This window comes from Lutra lutra, chromosome 9, assembly GCF_902655055.1.
Source record: "Lutra lutra chromosome 9, mLutLut1.2, whole genome shotgun sequence".
In the NCBI taxonomy this organism is placed as follows: domain Eukaryota; kingdom Metazoa; phylum Chordata; class Mammalia; order Carnivora; family Mustelidae; genus Lutra; species Lutra lutra.
Genome location: NC_062286.1, coordinates 122,377,176 through 122,399,878, shown reverse-complemented (window position 1 = coordinate 122,399,878; position 22,703 = coordinate 122,377,176).

Below are 22,703 nucleotides of genomic sequence, written 5' to 3'. Positions count from 1 at the left end.
AGAAGCCACTGAGGCGGGACACACAAGAAGATCCAGTTCAGTAGGAAAGATCGAGTTGGGTTTGGGGCCTGATGACTCTGAGGTGGTGATGGGTGACAGGCCTGGCGCCCAGGAGAGGGGCCCCAGAAGTGGGGTAAAGAGAAGAGGGAGGAGGTGGGAGGGGAAATCTGAGAGGCTTAGGGCCCAGGGAAGAGGAGTCACCAAAGGTGAGGAGAAGGTGCCCAGAGACAGGGAGGGAACCTGGAGAAATGTATTTGAGGAAGAAAGGCGCTCGGTGATCCCTGACTCCGCCAAGCTAGAGCTCCTGGCAGTGACCCATGGAACACCCGGATGTCCTCGGCCAGGGAAGCTGCGGCTGCCCAGAGGGCCTGGAGCAAGACCAGGATGGGCAGCCAGAAACAGGCCTGGGAAGGAGGAGGACTGTGGGCAAGAGGAGGAAGGGAGGGTATTTTAAGAAAGAAGAAACAGGCTGGGGTGTGGAGGTCCACGTTGACAGGATCCAGGCCGAGTGGAAAGATTAGATTTAAACAATACCTCAGTGTTGGGCTCAGCTGCCTGAGGTGAATTAATTAAGTCCTCAGCGGGTAACTGTATCCCCGTGTCCTGGGTGAACCTCATGGGGTCCCGAACGTTCCTGGAGAGGGCGGGTTGCTTCCTGCCCCGGGGTTCCCAGCAGTTGTTCAACTCAACTGCGGCCAATGTTGTAAGCCCCCAAGAGGGCGAGTGGGCAGGCGAGACTCTGGGAGCCTTTTGGAAGCCAGCTTGGGGCATGGAGAATGAGGGTGGGGGCAGGGTTGGGGAAAGGGGGATATCTTGACCGAGAAGCTAGCCCAGGGAGGAGAAGAGAGGGAGGTCGAGGCAGATGTGGTGGGTTGGGAGTAGCTGAAATTGTTATGGGCAGAGGAAAAAGAGCCAGCGGAGAGGGAAAAATCAGAGGAAGGAGAAGAAGGGGGGTGAGGCCCACGAGGAGACAGGCAAGGGACAGCTGGCCTTAGACGTGAGAAGGGGCTGGCAGATCACTGCGGAGCTGGGAGGAAGGCAGGGGCAGAAGCAAGCGTCCCACAAAGGCCTCTGTTTTCTCTACTGAGCAGGGCCCAGGTCGCCTGCCTGGCCCAGGGGAACAGGGGGCGCAGGGGGCTCAGGCAGAACAGCTGCTGCAGGATGGTATGGGAAAGAGTTTGGGGACCACTGGAGGGGTTGCTTAGCTGCATTTAAGATCCAGCTGAGGTTGAAGGAAATTAATCTGTGTTGGCGCCAATCAGCGTGGTGATGTGATTTTTGCCTGCTGCCCTTGGCAGCCCAGAGGCAGAATGGAGAAAACAGATGGTTTGCGGAGCTCCTGTTCATCCACCACCTCATTCGGGCTGCCCGGCAAAGCTGGCCTCCTCTCACTTACAGATGAGGAAACTGAGGCCCAAGGAGGGAAACCACATGCCCAGGCATTGCAACAAGTCCGTGGCAACTGGACTTTCTTCCTGGAGAGCCCCCATGGTCCTGCAAACTTTCGCCAGCACACACTGGTCAAGAGCATTATGGCAGCCCCTTGCCCCCCAACCCAAATACTTATGGAGCCCATTGCCTTGTGTTCTCAGAATCGCTCAGCTCACCTGCTCACTAAAACCTCTCCAAGAGAGACCAGGAGGAAAAAGAGGCTCAGAGATGGCCCATGACTGGTTCAGGGTCACACAGCTCTGTAAAGATGTCAGTTCTCCCCAGATTGATGTGGAGATTCAACACAATTGCAGTCAAAATCCTAGTGGATTCTTTGTAGAAACTGACTGACTTGAAAAGGGAAAAAGAGAGGCAAAGAACTAGAACAGCCAAAACAATTTTGAGAAAGAAGAACAATGTAGGAGGTCTTGCACTATCTAATTTCAAGACTTACTAAAACCTACAGTAAGCAAGACAATGTGGTGTTGGCCTGCAGAGAGATGGAAAATGATACGGAGTCCAAAAATAGAACCACACATATACAGTCAGTTGAGTTTTGACAAGGGTGCCTGGGCAATTCAACGGAGAAAGGATAATTTTCCTCAAATGATGCCGGAACAATTGGAAACCCATAGGGAAAAAAGTGAATTTGAACTCTTACTGACCTCACAAGGTATCCAGAACATATAAAGAAGGGGTCAATGCTGGGCTCAATACTCAACCTGACTTTTTTTTTAACTGGCAAATGTATAAACAAATACTTCACCATAGAAGATGTAGGAATGGCATTAACATATGGAAAGATGCTCAACATCATTAGTTATTTAGGAGATGCAAATTAAAACCACAATGAGATACTACTGTACACCCATCAGAATGGCTAAAATTAAAAAGACTGACAATATCAAATGTTGGAAATACTGTATAGCAACTGGAACGCTCATACATTGCTAATGGGAGTATATAATGGTGCAACCACTTTGGAAAACATCTTGGAAGTTTCTTATAAAGTTAAACATGCACTAACCATTCAGTCCAGCCGTTCCACTCCTCTACATTCTCCCAGGATAAATGAAAGCTTATGTTCCCACGAAGAGCAGCTCTCAAACATCATAGCAGCTTTATTCACAATTGCCTAAAAAATGGGGGATAAAATCCAATGTTCACCAAGGATAAGTAAATTTTTATATGTTTACACAATAGAACAGTACTCAGCAATTTAAAAAAAAAAGCTACTGATACATGCAACAACATGGATAAAAACTCAAAAACATGATACTGAGCAAAATTAACCAGAAGCAAAACAATGTGTACCAGGTGATTTCATTTATAGGAAACTCAAAAAAATGCAAATCTAATCCACAATGATGGAAAAGAGATTCCTGGTTACTTCAGGCAGGGAATGGTGGGAGATTGCTTATAAAGAGATGTGGAGGGAAGTTTCTGGGGGAATGGGATGTTCTATATCTTGATGGTAGTGGTGGTTACCTTGTTGTGGAGGTTGTCAAAACTCATCAAAATATACACTTAGAATGGGTACGTTTCACTGTATATAAGTTACACCATGATAATTTTTAAATATTATTACAATTGTCATCATGAGAAAAACTAGAACTTTGTGGACTTCCCTTATACTTACTTTAAGGTTTGTCAATTGTTTTTATTTATTGTTGAAGTAGAAGAGCCGTAATCGTGGAAGGCTAGTCAGGGCCAAATAACTGAAGGTCTTGAATGCCAAGTATAATGGTTTTAAGATATATCTATAAATTCTTTCACATCCTCCCTTCGAGAGGCAGAGCCTAATTCCCCTCTTCTGAGTGTGAACTGGACTTAGTGACTTAGCTCTTACAATAGAATAAAGCAGAGATGATGTGTAGGATTTTGAGGACTAGGTCATAAAAGACACTACAGCTCTTCTCTCTCCCTCTCTTTCTCTCTCTCTCCCTTTCTCCTTCTCTCTCATCACTTCCTCTGCTGTGTCCCGAGACACTTCAGGAGCCCTCTGGAGAATCCACAGGGTGAGGAACTGGGCCCTCCTGCCAAAAGCCATGTCAATGCGCCATCTTGGAAGCAGATCCCCCAGCTCCAGCCAAACATTCAGTTCACCAGAGTCCCAGCCATTAGCTTGACCACACCTCCTGAGAGAACCTGAGCCAGAACCACTCAACGAGGCTGCTCCTGGATTTCTGACACTCAGAAACTGTGAGAGAACAAATACTTGTTGTTTTATACTGCTTAGTTTGGAGGTAATTTATTATGTAGTAAAAGATATGACACCAAATTAAGAAGTTTGGAATTTCTCCTAAGGGCACTGAGGAGTTCTGGAAGGTGTTAGAGAAAGGGAGTGACATGGAAAGGGTTGAGCATTGGAAGGAGTCTCTTGGTCCCAGAGTGGAAAAGGGATTGGAAGTCACGGGGTCCAGAGAACATTAGACAGAGGCAGAGACTCTGGAGCTGGGTCTCTGTGCCAGGTGGCTGAGTCAGGGAATCGCACTCTGGCCAGAGGAAACAGCATGTGCTAAGCCAAGGAGGGCAGATGTTGCCAAGTGTCAGAGACAGTGGGTACAGATGGAAAATGAGATCGTTAACACAGGTGTGGACAGACAGTGAGATACTTAGGGCCTGGTCAGGCCTTAACACCCCTTCCCACCCTTACCTTGACCAGCACCAGCTGTTGCTCTGGGATGTGCTGGACACTCCCACAAACCCAGCTCAACTTAAATCTCCTACGAGCCCCATAGTTGTGCTCTCCCATCACCACTGGGGCTGCAGCGGGAAACAAGTAAAATTTCCTGCTCTCGTCTAGTTCCCACATTAGTGGAAGGAGAGTGGTAATGAGCAAATTAAAAAATAAATATATCATGGAGAGAAATGCACAAGGTTATGAGGATTATAAATTGGGGTGGTTGTGATTCTTTTTTTATTAATTTTTTAATAAACATATAATGTATTATTAGCCCCAGTGGTACAGGTCTGTGAATTGCCAGGTTTACATGCTTCACAGCACTCACCATAGCACACACCCTCCCCAATGTCCATAACCCCACCACCCTCTCCCTAGCCCCCACCCCCGGCCACCCTCAGTTTGTTTTGTGACATTAAGAGTCTCTTATGGTTTGTCTCCCTCCCAAGCCCATCTTGTTTCATTTATTCTTTTCCTACACTCCAAACCCCCCACGTTGCATCTCCACTTCCTCATATCAGGGAAATCATACGATAGTTGTCTTTCTCTGACTGACTTATTTCACTAAGCATAATACCCTCTAGTTCCATCCATGTCATCACAAATGGCGAGATTTCTTTTTTTTTTTTTTTTGATGGCTGCAGTATTCCATTGTATATATACACCACATCTTCTTTATCCATTCATCTATTGATGGACATCTAGGTTCTATTCATAGTTTGCCTATTGTGCACATTGCTACTACAAACATTCGGGTGCACACACGTCTTCGGATCACTAGGTTTGTATCTTTAGGGTAAATACCCAGCAGTGCAATTGCTGAGTCATAAGTTAGCTCTATTTTCAACTTTTTGGGGAACTTCCATGCTGTTTTCCAGAGTGGTTGCACCAGCTTGCATTCCCACCAACAGTGTAGGAGGGTTCCCCTTTCTCCGCATCCTTGCCAGCATCCATCATTTCCTGACTTGTTAATTTTAGCTATTCTGACTGGTGTGAGGTGGTATCTCATTGTGGTTTTGATTTGTATTTCCCTGATGCTGAGTGATGTGGAGCACTTTTTCATGGGTCTGTTGGCCATCTGGATGTCTTCTTTGCAGAAATGTCTGTTCATGTCCTCTGCCCATTTCTTGATTGGATTATTTGTTCTTTGGGTGTTGAGTTTGCTAAGCTCTTTAAAGATTTTGGAACTAGCCCTTTATCTGATATGTCATTTGCAAATATCTTCTCCCATTCTGTCAGTTGTCTTTGGTTTTGCTAACTGTTTCCTTTGCTGGGCAAAAGCTTTTGATCTTGATGAAGTCCCAATAGTTCATTTTTGCTCTTGCTTCCCTTGCCTTTGGCAACATTCCTAGGAAGAATTCGCTGCGGCTGAGGTTGAAGAGGTTGCTGCCTGTGTTCTCCTCAAGGATTTTGATGGATTCCTTTCTCACATGGAGGTCCTTCATCCATTTTGAGTCTATTTTTGTGTGTGGTGTAAGGAAATGGTCCAGTTTCATTCTTCTGCATGTGGTTGTCCAATTTTCCCAAAACCATTTGTTGAAGAGGCTGTCTTTTTCCCATTGGACATTCTTTCCTGCTTTGTCGAAAATTAGTTGACCATAGAGTTGAGGGTCTATTTCTGGGCTCTCTATTCTGTTCCATTGATCTATGTGTCTGTTTTTTTGCCAGTACCATACTGCCTGGATGATGACAGCTTTGTAATAGAGCTTGAAGTCCGGGATTGTGATGCCACCAACTTTGGCTTTCTTTTTCAATATTCCTTTGGCTATTTGAGGTCTTTTCTTGTTCCATATAAATTTTAGGATTATTGGTTCCATTTCTTTGAAAAAAATGGATGGTATTTTGATAGGGATTGCATTAAATGTGTAGATTGCTTCAGGTAGCATAGACATTTTCACAATATTTGTTCTTCCAATCCAGGAGCATGGAACATTTTTCCATTTCTTTGTGTCTTCCTCAATTTCTTTCATGAGTACTTTATAGTTTTCTGAGTATAGATTCTTTGCCTCTTTGGTTAGGTTTATTCCTAGGTATCTTATGGTTTTGGGTGCAATTGTAAATGGGACTGACTCCTTAATTTCTCTTTCTTCTGTCTTGTTTTTGGTGTAAAGAAATGCAACTGATTTCTGTGCATTGATTTTATATCCTGATACTTTACTGAATTCCTGTACAAGTTCTAGCAGATTTGGAGTGGAGTCTTTTGGGTTTTCCACATATAGTATCATATCATCTGCAAAGAGTGATTGTTTGACTTCTTCTTTGCTGATTTGGATGCCTTTAATTTCTTTTTGTTGTTTGATTGCTGAGGCTAGGACTTCTAGTACTATGTTGAATAGCGGTGGTGATAGTGGACATCCCTGCCATGTTCCTGATGTTAGGGGAAAAGCTCTCTGTTTTCCCCCATTGAGAATGATATTTGCAGTGGGTTTTTCATAGATGGCTTTGATGCTATTGAGGCATGTACCCTCTATCCCTACACTTTGAAGAGTTTTGATCAAGAAGGGATGCTGTACTTTGTCAAATGCTTTTTCAGTGTCTACTGAGAGTATCATATTGCTCTTGTTCTTTCTTTTACTAATGTATTGTATCACATTGATTTGTGGGTGTTGAACCAACCTTGCAGCCCTGGAATAAATCCCACTTGGTCGTGGTGAATAATCCTTTTAATATACTGTTGGATCCTATTGGCTAGTATTTTGGTGAGAATTTTCACATCTGTGTTCATCAAAGATATTGGTCTGTAATTCTCTTTTTTGATGGGATCCTTGTCTGGTTTGGGGATCAAGGTGATGCTGGACTCGTAAAATGAGTTTGGAAGTTTTCCTTCCATTCCTATTTTTTGGGACAGTTTCAGGAAAATAGGAATTAATTCTTCTTCAAATGTTTGGTAGAATTCCCCTGGGAAGCCACCTGGCCCTGGGCTTTTGTTTGTTCGGAGATTTTTGATGACTGTTTCAATCTCCTTACTGGTTATGGGTCTGTTCAGGTTTTCTATCTCTTCCTGGTTCAGTTGTGGTAGTTTATATGTCTCTAGGAATGCATCCATTTCTTCCAGATTGTCAAATTTGTTGGCATAGAGTTGCTCGTAATATGTTCTTATAATTGTTTCTATTTCTTTGGTGTTGGTTGTGATCCCTCCTCTCTCATCCATGATTTTATTTATTTGGGTCCTTTCTCTTTTCTTTTTGATAAGTCTGGCCAGGGGTTTATCAATCTTATTAATTCTTTCAAAGAACCAGCTCCTAGTTTCGTTGATTTGTTCTTTTGGTTTTTTTTTTGGTTTTTTTTTTTTTTTTTTTTGGTTTCTATTTCATTGATTTTTCTCTAGTCTTTTATGATTTCTCTTCTCCTGCTGGGTTTAGGCTTTCTTTGTCGTTCTTTCTCCAGCTCCTTTAGGTGTAGGGTTAGGTTGTGTATTTGAGACCTTTCTTGTTTCTTGAGAAAGGCTCGTATCGCTATATATTTTCCTCTCAGGACTGCCTTTGTCCCACAGATTTTGAACCATTGTGTTTTCATTATCATTTGTTTCCATGAATTTTTTTCAATTCTTCTTTAATTTCCTGGTTGACCCATTCATTCTTTAGAAGGATGCTGTTTAGTCTCCATGTATTTGGGTTCTTTCCAAATTCCCTCTTGTGATTGAGTTCTAGCTTCAGAGCATTTTGGTCTGAAAATATGCAGGGAATGATCCCAATCTTTTGATATCGGTTGAGACCTGATTTATGACCCAGGATGTGATCTATTCTGGAGAATGTTCCATGTGCGCTAGAGAAGAATATGTATTCTGTTGCTTTGGGATGGAATGTTGTGAATATATCCGTGATGTCCATCTGGTCTAGTGTGTCATTTAAGGCCTTTATTTCCTTGTTGATCTTTTGCTTGGATTATTTGTCCATTTCAGTGAGGGGAGTGTTAAAGTCCCCTACTATTATTGTATTATTGTTGATGTGTTTCTTTGATTTTGTTATTAATTGGCTTATATAGTTGGCTGCTCCCATGTTAGGGGCATAGATATTTAAAATTGTTAGTTCTTCTTGTTGGACAGACCCTTTGAGTATGATATAGTGTCCTTCCTCATCTCTTATTATAGTCGTTGGCTTAAAATGGGGAGGCTGTGATTCTAAGTAGGCAGCCATCTACTTAGAATTCACCAAGAATGTAACATTTAAGCGAACATGTGGGAAGTGAGCAAGTTAGCCTCATGGATATCAGGGAAAACAGTGTTCCCAGTAGAGGGAACAGCCAAGGCAAAGGCCCTGAAGTGAACTGATCTTTGAGACCAAAATCAAAGTTCAGGTAGGCTGAAAGGGCCATAAGTTGAGGGCCAGAGAACCTGACTGAAAGAAGCTATGCAGAAAAAATAGTTCCAGAAATCTAGAGGGAGGTTCCCTTGAGTCATTAGTAAATGCAGAGTTGTACACATGTAGGATGAAACTCCACAAGACTGTGCAAAGAAAAACTGGGGAGTTTTAAGCTGAACAATTCCCAGAGTGCACAGAGGATAAGGATGCCTATAAGTGTTGAATAGCTAGAGCTTGACTCCTTGATGATAATCTGGGTCATTCAATCGTCTCTTAGCAGAAGGGATAAACTATCTCATGAGTGAAGGCCACCGTGAACTCATCCTAAGAGAGCTTTAAAAATGAGCCTCAAGAAGCACCTGGGAAGCTCAGTCAGTTGAGTGTCTGACTCTTGATTTCATCTCAGGTCAAGATCTCAAGGTTGTAAGATGGAGCCCCATGTCAAGCTCTGTGCTCAGTGCAGAACCTGTTTGAGATTCTCTCTCCCTCTCCTTCTGCCCCTCACCCCCCACTTGCATATGCCTTCTCTCTTCAAAATAAATAAATAAATCTTTTTTAAAATGAGCCTTGAAAAGATCAAAGTAATTAGCAAATAATTTACTTGCATGTCGCTTCTTAAAGGAGAAAACACAAAACCCAGACCAGCAATAGTATAACATTCACAATATCCAGCACCCAACAGAAAATTTTTAGACAGGCTAAGAGACAGAAGAATATGACCCACCACTAGAAGAATAATCAGTAGACAGAAACAGATTGAAAAACAACAGAGATGGTGTACAAAGAAGGCAAGAATGTTAAAGGGGCTTTTGTATCTGTGTATTTAAAAGAAAAAAGCAATCTGTCTTCTAAGCAGAAGTAATCCCAAACCAGAGCTCATGCCTAGGAGAATAGAATAAGGGCTGGATTTGACCCCTGCTCACCCCCTCAGCAGGGTGCCCTTAGGCAGGTTGCCAAAGCAACCTGGCCTCCAGCCCTCATGTGGGCTGTTTGAGGAACACTAAGGAGACCAGAGAAGCATGAGCCTGGGGTAAGGAGTTGGAGATGAAGGCAGAGAGGTAACAGGGAGCTAGACTATGGAAGGCCTATGGGCCATGCTGAGGACATTAACCTTGACTCTGAATGACACAGGAGCCATGGGAAGATTTGAGCAAAGGAGATTCATGATCCTCCTGGAAATTAATGAAGGATGAAAGGGTGGTCAGAGGACCAGGGGAGGCCTCTGCAGTGAACCAGACATGATGCTGGGCCCTGTCCAGAGGCTCCAGGCTGAAGGGATTGGGATTAAAGGGTTCTCAGAGCAGCCCTTATGAGGCAGACTGGGCAGAAAGTAGGGACAGATAGCCCATGAGCAATGGGGCAGGACGAGTCAGGGATGACTGGGGTCCTGGGCCACAGCCCCAGCATGCAGTGACACTCAGTGATAGATGGAATAGAAACACATTTCAGGCTATGAGGACGATGCTGTGGGTTTGAGACACCTGTGGACAGATCCAGCCAATGCTGGCTCAAAGTCTATGGCTGGAGGGAAAGGAAACAAAAGAGGGGGTCTTGGCTGCAGAAACAGTTGGGGGGGTGTGAGCACAGAGGGTAGGGGTGAGCTTGTCTGGGGAGTGTGTGGGTAGTGAGAGGAGAGGAGGGCAAGAGGAGAGACAGATAGACACTGCCAACACTGTGGACAGATGGATGGCTGCGCAGACAGAGAAAGAGTCCATGAGAGTGAGAGTGACAGAGAAAGTGGGAGCCACTGCAGACGGTGCCTCGGAGGAACGTGGCCCATGTGCATGTACACAGGTGCGCACACACCCGGACGCACACACTGGAGCACACAGAGTGAGAGAAAAGTCCACAAGCCCCAGAGAAAGACAAGAAGTGAAGGGAAGGTCGGCAGGCATGTCCACATACACACACGTGCGCGCACGCACACACACACACACACACTCGGGAATGATGCACAAACAGCATATTCAATAGGGCTCCTCTGGAGAGCGGGAAGAAGCGTGGCAGAGTGAGATGAAGACAAAGAAAGCCAGAGGAAGGGAGGACAGGAAGTGGACTCCGAGGGACAGACACCCAGATGGGCAGAGACTGATACAGCACACGGGAAGAGACACACACATAGACCCACACATGTAAGCCAACCTCAGCTCCAACACCTGGGAGATGCTCAGTGTCTGCAGCAGGAGAATGATCAGGAGGGACAGCGGATGTGTCAAAGTCCCCCAACAGATGTGAATTAGACTGAGGAAAAAGATAAAAAGGAACCCACACAGACATAACACTGACACAGTGTGAGGATCAAATCTCGGGGGACTGTGGGACAATTTTACGGGGAGGCCAGTGGCAGTGGGGTGCCCGCTGAGCAGAGCGAGCTGCCAGATGGGAGACTTGGAGAGGAGGTGTGGGCAGCATCACCGGCTGTGGAGGATACAGACTGGGGACTAGCAGTCAAGTCCAGATGGGACGGTGGTGGTCTGCTGGAGGCAGAGGAGGGTTCCTCGGGGTCCTGGAGGGGACCTGACAGCCCTGGGTGGGACTGGGTGTGGCCAGAAAGAGTCAAGAAGATGCCTGGAGCTTGGTCCACCTGCACCAGGGGTGAGGAGCTGGGCGGTGGGTGGGAGGTGGGTAGGGAAAACCATTGTGGAAGGGATAGACAAGCAACCCCTACTCCCCTGCTCTAATATATGGACACACAGGTCCCAGTTCAGGAGACAGCTCTATGCCCAACAAGGACAGTGATGGCAGCAGATGTCCTGGAGGGAAGGGAGCCACCCTAGGGCAGTAGGCAGGGTGGGAAGAGGAGGGCTGGGCCCTGGGGAGTGTCAGCACTGCGACAGAGATCAAGAGGAACCATCCAAGAGATAGGAGAAAAGCCAGGGGCACCCGGTGTACTAAGGGAAGCCAGGGTATCTGGAAGCAAGGATGGGCACCACGGTCAGGCCTCTGATGGCCAGTAGGGGTGAGTGGGCAAAAGCAGCCCTAGGATATGGCAAGCAGAAGATCAGTGGAGGTCTAGTTCAAGAACCATAGCAGACTCAGGGTGGATGTGGTCAGTAAGTTGCAAAGGATGTGGTGGGTGGGAGAGAGAAGGAAGACAACCAAAGCTCAGAGTTCCCTTCCCAGCTCTTCAGTGGACAGATAGAGAGAGGCGGAGCCAGAGGGAGAAAGACTGTGTGTCTGGAGAAGCGGACCCCAGAAAAGGGAAAAGGATAGCTGTTGCCAAAGCAACCATACTGACCGACCACGGGAACAAAGAGACAATGAAAGACTTTGGAGGAAGAAGTGGCACAGAGACCAGAGGCGGGGAGTGAGGCTGGATCCCCGGCCCCAGGGAGGGAGCATGAGGAGCACAGACTAGGAGTAGAGAGGGTAAGGTTGGGTCTAGCTCAGTGAGTCTGTGATGCTGGTGGTGCCACTGAGGGGGGTTGAGCAAGAGGACAACAGGGTGGGGGGGGGGGTGCTTAAGAAGGTTGTGGGAGGGGGAGGCCAGCAGAGAAACTAGGGGGGCCTTTGTGTAGAGGGCGTTCCTGAAGTCCTGGGGTGGCCAGCATGGCCTGGGAGAACGCATGGAGCAAGAGGAGTCACAGGGATGAGGACACAGCCCTGGAGAGCTCTGCTAAGGAAGAGCAGGAGAGAGAAGGTTCTAAAGAGGTAGGCAAGACAGACCACACACTTGCACACATGCACACGCAGTGATGCCGAGAGTGACTCAGAGACTTCTGGAGTCTTCAGAAGCCCCTCACTCTGTGGTAACTGGGTGATAATTGGTCTTTCTTCTGAACTCCTTAGAACTCAGCCAGCGGCTTTGGAGCCCCTGTCCTCAGCAGAGCACTCAGGAACCCTGCGGATGTCTCCTGGTTGGTGGCTGGGTGCGTGGTACGGCTATGTGTTTATCTGTCACCACATAGCAGTGGCCGAGGGGGTGGGAGGTTCTAGAGCCCCTTGAAGGGAGAGTTGGCAAGAAGGGGAACAGATGAGCTATGGATGGCCAAGCAGGAATAGTCAGAAATACTTGAGGGCTCCCAGGTGCAGGACCACAGCGGAGAAGGCAGGGACGCTCTGGGTTAGTGAGAAGAGGAAAAGGGCTGGTCGGGGGCGTGGAGTCAACGAGGTGAGTCTGGAGGCATCAGGCTTCAGTGGAGGGGGCAGGTCAACATGGGCTCCAAGCTTCTGTTCAGGAGACAATGGGGCTGGTTTGGGTTCTAGGGTGCAGGAGAAGATTGGGCACCCTCTCAGGAGGGCAGCAGGGAAATTCGTGCAAGGAGCAGGTGCAGCATGAGGAAAGGAAAGGAGAGACAGGACAGACAGACCTTTGTCCAGAGCCCACCAGGCCTTCTGTGGACAGTGAAGTGGATGAACCCACAGATGAAGCGAGGGTGACAGTGATGGAGAGGGCGGGAACCAGCCCTGGCCATGCCTCGGAGAGACACAACGCACACACACGAGCACACGCATGCACGTGCACACGCCCAGAGACCCGGAGAGAGAGCAAAACTCCTCAAGCCCCAGAAAGAGAGGGAGGGAGCCGGAGAGGGAAGCTGGAGGCACACAGGCGCCCTGGCACGCGCGCACACAGACGCGCACAGCAGGAATGACGCATGGACCGAAGCAGAATTCAATAAAGCTCCTCTGGAGAGCAGAGAGCAGGAGCTAGCTCGGCGGAGTGAGATGAAGACAGAGGCGGAGGCGGGGGGGGGCGGACATCAATAATAAAGTTAAAAAATAAAACAAAGATGGGAAGGAGGGACCCTCGGGGAGGCAGAGGCAGGCAGATGCAGAGATGCCGGCACGCATGCGCATGTGCACACACTCAGGCGGGTGGGGAGGGAAACCTAGGGAGGCAGGGGGAGGCAGAAACCTGAAGAAGAGCCTCAGGGCCTGGCACCTGGCCCGCCTGTCCACACAGAGGCAGACATCCATCATGACTCTGGGGGTGACGAGCAAGAAGGGAGGAGACCAGGCAGGTTGAAGGAGTAAGCAAGCAGCCCTCAGAGCTCTGGAGGGGCAGCCTTTGCAAATCTTGAACAGACAGACAGACAGACGGAAGAGAACCTACATGCTGTAGACACATTCTGGAGGCCTCCCCAGAATTCGGAAGAGAAAAAGGAAGAAGGGGGAGCCTGGGCATGGATATTTGACATACCTTTACCTGTCACAGTGAAAAAGAGAAAACAGTCTATGCGTGCGCCCGCAGAAAGACACATAATTATATTCTAGAATATACTCTGGAGCTGATTTTTAACACAGGGTGTGTCCTGCAGTGTGCTGGCAAATGGGCTCTCTGAGGGGGGGAAAATCCCAATTTATATCTTTTGCCTACTTCTGTGGCATAAATACTACCACCAAGGCCAATTCCAAGCTCCCTGTGCAGCCTCGCTGGATGGAGTTGGGCAGAGAAGCTGGTGATTGGCAATGGCCACGTGTGGACTTGCTCGTGAAAAGAGCTCTAACACTCACCATTGGGCCAAAAAGCCTGTTGGCAAAACCTGTGCCTAGTAAACAGCATTTACATTTTAAAATAAATCCCTCCGCTCCCCCCAAAAAGCAAGTGTATTTACCCAGATGAGAAGACATGTACAGACGGTGTGGACAGGTTCACACAGAACCGGTCCCAGTGGTTCCCTGGCGTGGGGGAGGGGTTGGAAAGAGGAATGGGGGAGGGGCGAACACACTTGAGTCTTTTCTGTCACGCTGCAAGTTTTTGCAAAAAGAATGTCCTCGAACGAAATTTCGTCCTCGTGCATCATGTGTATATTTCAAACCATTCTTTTAAATCAGGAGAGGGGAAAAATAAATTGTAGGGGAAAGGGAGCGAGAATGAGACTGAGGAGGGGAAGGAAGAGGTCTCCAGTCCTTTCTTCTGTCTGTCCATCCATCCTCGCCTCAGCCAGAGGGCTCCCCCACCCTTTGCTCTGTGCTGAAAAGTAGAGAGAAATCCCGTGTGGACCCTGCCCTCAAGGAACCCACAGCCTGTTGGGAGGGTGGGGTGGTTCGGATGGGGAAACTTAACCCTGTATGGTGAGGCCCCGAGGGAGAGGTTGGCAAAGACTTCTTTAGGAGGATGGGGGCTTCCTGGAGTGTGCCCATGAGCCTGCTTAGCAGAGCTGTAACAAGGAGAGGGAAGGGCTGGGTGGGGTCAGCATGACGCAGGTTGCCCAGGCCCTCAGGGGAGACCATGCAGGGTAGCAGAGAGAGCAGTAGGAAGAGGGAAGAGGAAGCCCCCGGTGGATGAGCACAAAGGAGACAGAGAGATGTCCCAAGAAAGGGGAGTCGAGGAAGTAAGAGAGTCCAGTCACACGGGTGGACCCCCTGGCATCCAGAGGCCCCTGATAGATAAGAGATGAGGGAGAGACATGGGCTGTGGGGTCTGGAAGCCTCATCCAGCCACCCTGGTGGGCTTGGAATGGCTGCCGTGGAGAGCCGCGCAGGACAGTGGGTTGGGGAAGGAGTGGGTAGACGCTGACATTGCTGAGTCCCACCCCAGCTGCTCTGTGGATGGGAAGAGAAAGGACAGGAGGAAGACAGGAACAAAATGTCAAGGGAGAACTCAACTCTTCAGGTGGGAGGGAGGTGAGCACTTCCACCTGCTGACAGAGCCCAGGGGAGGGAGAGAGAAGGGGACACCTGTTGCTAAGGCAACCACGTGGACTGGGAGTAGGGAGGGGATAGGACTTGGAGGGAAGAACCAGCCATAAGTTGGAAGTGGGACCCAGGCAGAGGGAAAGAGGCTAATCTATGTTTTCAGCCCTGGTGTTGGGAAGTGGGGGGAACACAGAGCTGGACGTGGACTTGGTGAGTCTGTGATGCTATTGGGTCCTCCATGGGGTGCCTGGTAAGACGCATGGTGCTTCAGCCAGGGAGCCTAGAGAACTAGAAGAATCCCCCTCTTTGACATACACAATGTGTTGCTCAGAGAAAAAGAAAAAATAGGATGTACTTACCCGCAAAGTCTCATTAACCACTTCCCTATGGACTCAGCTCCACCAGGATGTAGCCTGGGCTGTGGGGTGTGTGTCTCAAGCACCCAGTAGGGGCTCAGTACACGTTTGTCGGATGGACAGACAGGTGGATATATTTGGTGCAAGCATAAGTCCGAACTGACCTAGGGACTGAAAGGCTAGAGAGGGTCCTGACCTGTGCCTTGGAGGAAGACTTGGCAGGAAGGAGAATGGATCAGCCATGGAGGTGGGAGTAAGAATGTCCAGAGATGACTAGGGTCTCCTGTCTGTGGAGCCAGTGGGGGCCAGTGATGTAAGCACTGATGAGAATGGAGACAGAAAGACATCCAGCAGGTACAGAAATAGCGCACAGGGAGCTGGGTAAGGGTTGCCTCAAGTTCCAGTCTGGAGGAAAGAGGGTCTGGGCTTCAGGAGGCACATGTGGGGATCAGCACAGAGGACAGTGGATGAGTGTGACCAGGAAATGTGTTTATAGTGAGCAGAGAACCCGGGACAACAGAAAGAGGAGAGTTGGGGAAGGAAAGGAGGAGAGACAGGGCAGACACTGAACTAATTAAGCAGTTTATGGACATGCAGAAGAGAAGAGGAAGCAGAGAAACAGGCAAGGAGAGTGAGGGGGGTGGGAGCCAGCTCTAGTCACATCTTGGAGGAAAAGACATGAGCCACATGTATTCACACGATGAGAGGGAACAAAGAAAAGACACGGGTTCTGGCACCCGGGGACTGTTGTGTGCTTGTGGATGGAGGACAGGTGGATGGTGGGTGGATGGATGGATGGATGGATGGATGGATGGATAGAAAACTCTAGGAATAAGAATAAATTTGATTAACAGAACCGGAAAGAGAAAGACTCATGTGTGACTACTTTGCTGGTCACCTCCCTGAGATGTCCTATGGGGAAAAGCTGTGGGAACCAGGATCAGGGGAATAAAAGAGAATTTCAGGGCTGTAGAATAAAACTCTGCAAGCCCCCAGAAAAGAGAGCATTACGGGGGGAGGGCAGACAGCCCAAGCACGCACACACACTTGCACATACACAGCAGGAATGACGCACAGCCTCAGAGCAAAATTCAATAACTCTCCTCTGGAGAGAGGGAAAGAGCAGAGATGAGCAAGACACAGTCAGATACAGGAAGAGAAGGGGGATTACATGTCAATAAGTAAGTTGAAAAGAAGCAGGGGCGGAAAGACCCACAGGCAGACAGGTGGGAGGCAGGCAGAGACCGAGGTGCGGGCTCACGTGTGTGCACACACATCCCTCAGCAGGCGCCCACCCCCGCACAGGGCACCTGGGAGAAGCTTGTGCAATTGGCTGGCTGGCTGGAGGCATGGATGCATGGATATGTGGAAGGGGTTCAATGGGTAGACGGATAAAGCAACCCAGAGCTGGAAACAAAACCTGATAGAGAGCCCAGGCAGAGAATATTCTGGATGTCTTTTTCTTGCTCCTCCAGGTCTCCCTCCACACCTCCCTGCGCCAAAAGCCTGACTATATGGAGTACCATCAGTAGACTCCCTACCCTCTGGTTTCTGGTTGGGTTTGGCCAATTGGATGCCCTGGCAGGAGATAGGTGGGGGAGGAGAGTGACTCCCCCGGGTCCACTTTGGCTGGATGGCCCTTCAATGGACAGTTACAGCTCCTCTCAGGGAAAAGCCCCTTTGTGACTCCAGGCTCTGGTAGTTACTGCCACCCCCCATCCCCCAGGTAGCAGAGGTGGTCACAAGCTCCCCACTATTAGCCCCAGATTTCTGCGAAATCCCTCCAGGTTTTTCTACTCCACACCTTGCACTATAGTACCTTTGAGGGAAATACTCCCAAATGTTCCCAATTTGAATGTTCCATCTCTTTCCTGTTGGGGCCCTGACACACACACACACACACAGAAATGACAACCGCATCTAGAAAGAACAGGGCAATGAAAAGCTGAGAGGGGAGGAGGAAAGGAAGAAGAGACAGACTAGTTTGGAGTCCCAGGCGGGGAGTTGGCAGGGGGAGTGCACGGATAGAAGGCCGCAGGGACACAGGCGTCCACGGCAACCTTGTTTGAACAGCAAGAGAGTAGAAATCATCTACGTGTCTGTTACTGGAAGAAAGCGAAATAAACTGTGATTGTTCCTCACGGAATACCACCCAGCTGATAAAAACAAACAAACAAACAAACAAACCTGATACTGTACATCCTTAAGTATTGAGATGGAAAGAGATCTCAAAAAACAGATCAAAAATCCCTCTGCACACCCTTTGAGAAGGTCTCATAGCTCCATATAATGTCTAGGGGGAAACACTGTAAATCAAAACTTACTAAAAACACTTTATATTTCCACTGGAAAAAGTATACTTATATGTACATATGTTATAGTTTCTATGCATATGTATGCGGGTCTGCATGTATGTATCTAAGTGTAAGCGCCCAGTGCGGGACGGTCCTGCTGAAGCATTTACTGTGGTTCCCCCCGAGGAAGTAGCCTGAGAACAGACAGGAAGACTGTCCAAGGGAAGCCCCTCACTGTATCTGCGATGCTATACTTTGTACAAAAATGATGTGTTCACATGTCATTTGTGTAGTCAAATGTTAATTTTAAAAGGAGGGGAGGAGGGTTGCTTGGGTGGCTCAGTGGGTTAAGCCTCTGCCTTCAGCTCAGGTCATGATCCCAGGATCCTGGGATCGAGCCTGGCATTGGGCTCTCTGCTCAGTGGGGAGTCTGCTTCCCCCCTCTCCCTCTGCCTGCCTCTCTGCCTACTTGTGCTCTCTGTCTGTCAAATAAATAAATAAAAATCTTTTAAAAATAAAATAAAATTTTAAAAACATAAAATTTAAAAAAAAAAAGGAGGGGAAGCAGCAAGGGCAGAAAGGACAAACGAAGTGAAGGAAGCAAAGAGACCGTGTAGACAGACCCAGCTTCTGTCTGTCCATCTGTTCATCCTCTCCTCCAGCCAGAGCTGTTGGCCAGTCCCTCTGGTTGAGACCTCAGGCATGTAGATCTGGCTCCAAGAAGCTCAGAGAGACGCAAACTTGAACGTGCCCGAGTTCTCCAGGCACCCAGGGGGTGCTTTCTTCAGGACGCAGCAGGGACGTCAGTGGGGAGGACACAGGTCTTCTGGGCAGGGGATGAGAGGGGAAGGGAGGAGGCCTGTGGTGGTCATGCCAAGGAACCACCCCGGCAGGATGGTTGTGGGGGCCCCAGCTCAGCAGGAAGAGGCTGGGCCACAGACACAGTTGGATGTGGCCAAGGTGTGAATGTCCTAGGCCCTGGCATTGGTGGGATGTCCAGGTAGAGAGGAAGCATGTTAGATACATGGACCTGCCGTGTAAACAGGAGGACCTGGGTGGACACCGACCTGAGGGAAGGGGGTCTCAGAGCCCTACCTGCGAGCAGCATGGCCAAGGGGTTTGTCAGTGGAGAGGAGTAGAAAGAGGAGAATACAACTGATACTGGAGGGATGAGGAGGGAGAAGGTCTAGAGTGGTGGGCAATGCAGAAAGGTCACACACACACACACACACACACACACACAACCTGAGTGTGATGCTCAGAGACCACACCCCAGGGAGACTTCATCAGCCTCCTCATCTTCTCCTGCTCTGTCTCTTCAGTTCACAGCTTGGGACTTTGGGCTCCTTGCCCTTAGCCGAGCACACAGTGGGCATTCTGCTCGCGTGTGCCAGATGTCTGCCGGGGGGTTGGTGGGTGGATGGATGTCATCAAGGTACAGACCATGGGTCCTTGCCGGGGCTGGGCTAAGGAGTTAAGCAGGCATCCTGAGCAGCCTCTTTGAGGGTCACTTGGTAGGAAGTGGGGACAGATGGGTCATGAGCAGGAGGAGGGGGAGTCAGGGATGATGCCGGGCTCCGAGGAGGGGAGTGACATTCAGCACTAGTAAGAACAGAAGGAGATACCCATCTGGGGTCCCAAGATGACGTGGTGGTGCTCTGGGTTCAAGGCACCAGGGCGGGTCTCAGCCGGTCTTGGCTCAGAGAGGGTCAGATCTCCGGGAGCAGAGTGGGAGGGTGTGGCTGGCATCGGCAAGGTGGTCCAGAGGACATGTGCAGAGTAGGAGGGGCAGACAGGAAGCGACCTGAGACCCTCCAGGTGTGAAGTGGGTGGAGGAGGAAACATAGTTAAGTAAGAACAGGAAGAGAAACAGGTCGCAAAGACAGATCGTGGCCCGGACCCCTCCATGAGGGATGTGTGGGTGAAGGGATGGAAAGATGGAAGGATAATGGACAAACAGCCAGAGAGACAGATGGGGTGGAAACCAACTATAATCATGAAAACACAAGTTTACACACACACACACACACACACACACACACACACACACACATAGAGTAAGGCACAGAGGAAGAAAAACTATAAGCCTCAGAAACAGGAGAGAAAGGTGCGGACCAGGCAGCAGCCACGCACACACACAAACAACACGCAGCAGGAATGACGCACAGAGTACAATTCAATAAGGCACCTCTGGAGAGCGAGGAGAAGCGTGGTAGAGGGAGAGGAAGCCGGAGGCAGGAGGAGGGGGGTGGTACGTCAAAGGGAAGTTTAAGAAGTCAAGGGGAGCGGAGCCCTCAGGGAGCAGGGGCGTGGGTGGGGGGCACACACGGTTCCCCTCAGATGGAGCCAATGGGCCCTGGCTCCCAGACACGAGATACTCGCGTGCATTGCAGTGGACACATGAATGAGGCAACCCAAGGGGTGAGGACAAAGCCCAAGGAAGGCCCCAGAGGGACACAGGATGCCAGGACTCCCACTGGCCCTGCAGTTCCACGCTCTCCATCCCTGCTCTCAGCCCGACAGCAGCTGAACTCTGGCTTCCCACTGGCCTTGGCCAGGAGGGACCCCCAGCGGGAACTCTGGGGCAGAGAGGTCAGTGCGTTCAGTCCTCTGGAGCTTAGGCTGCTGTGGCCCTCTCCTCTCAAGGCAGACCTCTCTACGAGATTCTGGAAACTTTTCCCAGTGGTGATGACCGCTCACTGCCACTCTCCCTGGGCTCCTGCAGGAGACCTGGTGGTTGCCTCCACCCACACCGCTGCACCTCTGCAAACAGACCCCACTCAAACTCCCTTCACGCGAGGAGACACGTCTTCCCTGTTGGAACCTGTGAAGCACAGCCGTCCAAGGAGTCTTCTGCCGTCTATGGAAGGCTGTATATATATATTTTTTTATAAATACAGTAAGTCCTGACATCAGTCGTGGAATGAAACTTTATTTTCAGAAAGGAGAGATGACATGAGAAGGGGAGAAAAACAAGGGAGTGGAAGAGAAGAGGGCCATAGACACCTCCCGCCTGCCTCCCTCTGTGCAGACCCCAAGAAAAAGCAAACCTTGGCCCTGGCCCCAGGAGCCTATGGCCCAGCAGGAGGGGAGACAAAGGCATGCTCACTGTTCGATGCTCCTAGGGGGCCTCGCTGAGTCCAGAAGGGCCTCAAAGGAGGGGCCAACCAGGGCTTCCCTGGGGAGCACATAGGACCCCGCCTTTTTCTCTGTGCATGGTTGGGGGCGGGGGGGGGTGGAGCGTCGGAGGAAGTGGAGGGGGCCCTTGCAGCCACTGCAAAGGGAGCATCCCTCTTGCAATGCAGAGCAGCCCGAGCTTGGGCTGGAGCTGAGTGTGGTGGGGGTCAGCCTGGGGGGGGGGTGGTAGGAAAGAGAGGGGAACCAGGCTAGGGCGCTGAGCAACCCAGAAGCTCCATAGAGGCTGACAAAAAAACAACAGTAACAACAACAAAACCTTCCAAGGAAGCAGAGGGAGCACGGCGTGAAAAGTGGGAGGAAACCAAGAGCCCTCAGTGTCCACAGCACTGGGTTCCCCAGGGGCACAGAGGGAGTGAGGAGTGAAGTGGGCTGGCCATGTTAGTCACCAAGCAGGTGGGGGAACCATGCCGAGCTGCAACAGGGGACTTGGGGTGGGAGTCCTTGACTGCAGAGAGTGTGTCGCAGGGGAAGGAGGAGAAATGACCAATGCCTACTGTTCCCTCCTCAGTTGTCTGTGGATGGAAGGAGAGAGAGGACAGAAGGGAGTTAGGAACCTCACTTCTCAGGTGGGAGAGAGTGACCGAATCCACCTGTCAAGAGGACCCAGGAAGAGGGGAGAGGACAGCCATTGCCAGGACAAGGATACTGACTGTGAGGACGGGGAATAGCCAGGAGATGTGGGGGAAGCCCGTGGGAAAAGCCTGGGGGGAAGAATCATGAAGAAGAGGAGGCAGATTAGAGGCGGTAGTAGTGAGAGGGGAGAGGCGGCCAGAATTCTGGCTCTGGTCAGAGGATGAGGACTTTGGTCCCCCCTTGGGGAGTCTGTGGTGCTGATGGGGCCTCCAAGTGAGCCAAGGAGGGGTAGCGGACACATGGGGTCTGGGGCTTGAGCAGGAGAGCCTGGGTTAGGGGGACTGAGGTGAGGCAGCATCTTGTGGAAGGAGCTTTTGAACCCTCAGGAAAGGACAACAAGTCCAGGGAAAGTAGAAGGGAGAGAAGTTGTCGGGGGGGGGGGGTGCAGCTGTGAGAGGATCAGTGCTGGGAATCCGGGAGGGGGGATGGTCTGGAGAAGAGGCCCAGACACACACACACACACACACACACACACACACTGTCATGCTCAGAGTGGCTTAAGGTCTTGGGGCACTGCTATCACACATCTTGTAGTGTGGTGTGTGATAACTGGTCTGTCTTCCCCCAGACTCAATTCCTGCAGGACACGGGCTGAGGTTTAGGAGCCTTTGTCCTCAGTGGAGACTCAGTGGGTGCTCAGAGCAAGCTTGTTGGGTAGATGGACGGATGGATGGATGGATGGATGGATGGATAAGTAGGTGGATGGATGGCGGGGATGGATGGATGAGGGATGGATGGGGGGGATGGATGGATGGATGGATGGATGGGGGGATGGATGGATGGATGGATGGATGGAGGGAGGGAGGGAGGGATGGATGGTCCAGGCATCACAAAGCTGATAATGGGGCTGTGGCAGAGGCCCCTCAGAGGGAGAGTTGATAGCACTGGTGGATGGTGTCAGAGAAGACTGGGGCTCCTGTCTATGAAGTCCCAGGTGGTGGTGATGCTGAGCACTAATGAGAGCCAGCAAGAGACACACACGGGGCAGGGAAGAGGATGCGTTGGGTTTGAGCAGGTGGGGCCAGCGTCCATGGAGGGAGGGGGAGAGAATGAATAGAGTCTGGGTGGCAGAGGGACACTAGAGTGTCTGTGCAAAGGACTCTGACTGCAGCCAGGAAGGGAGTGAAACAGGAAAAGGATCCAAGGCAGGGGGCTGGGGGCAGAACGACGGAAGTTGTGTGAAGTGGGAGGAGTCAGGGAAGGAAGACAGCCAGGATAGATAGAC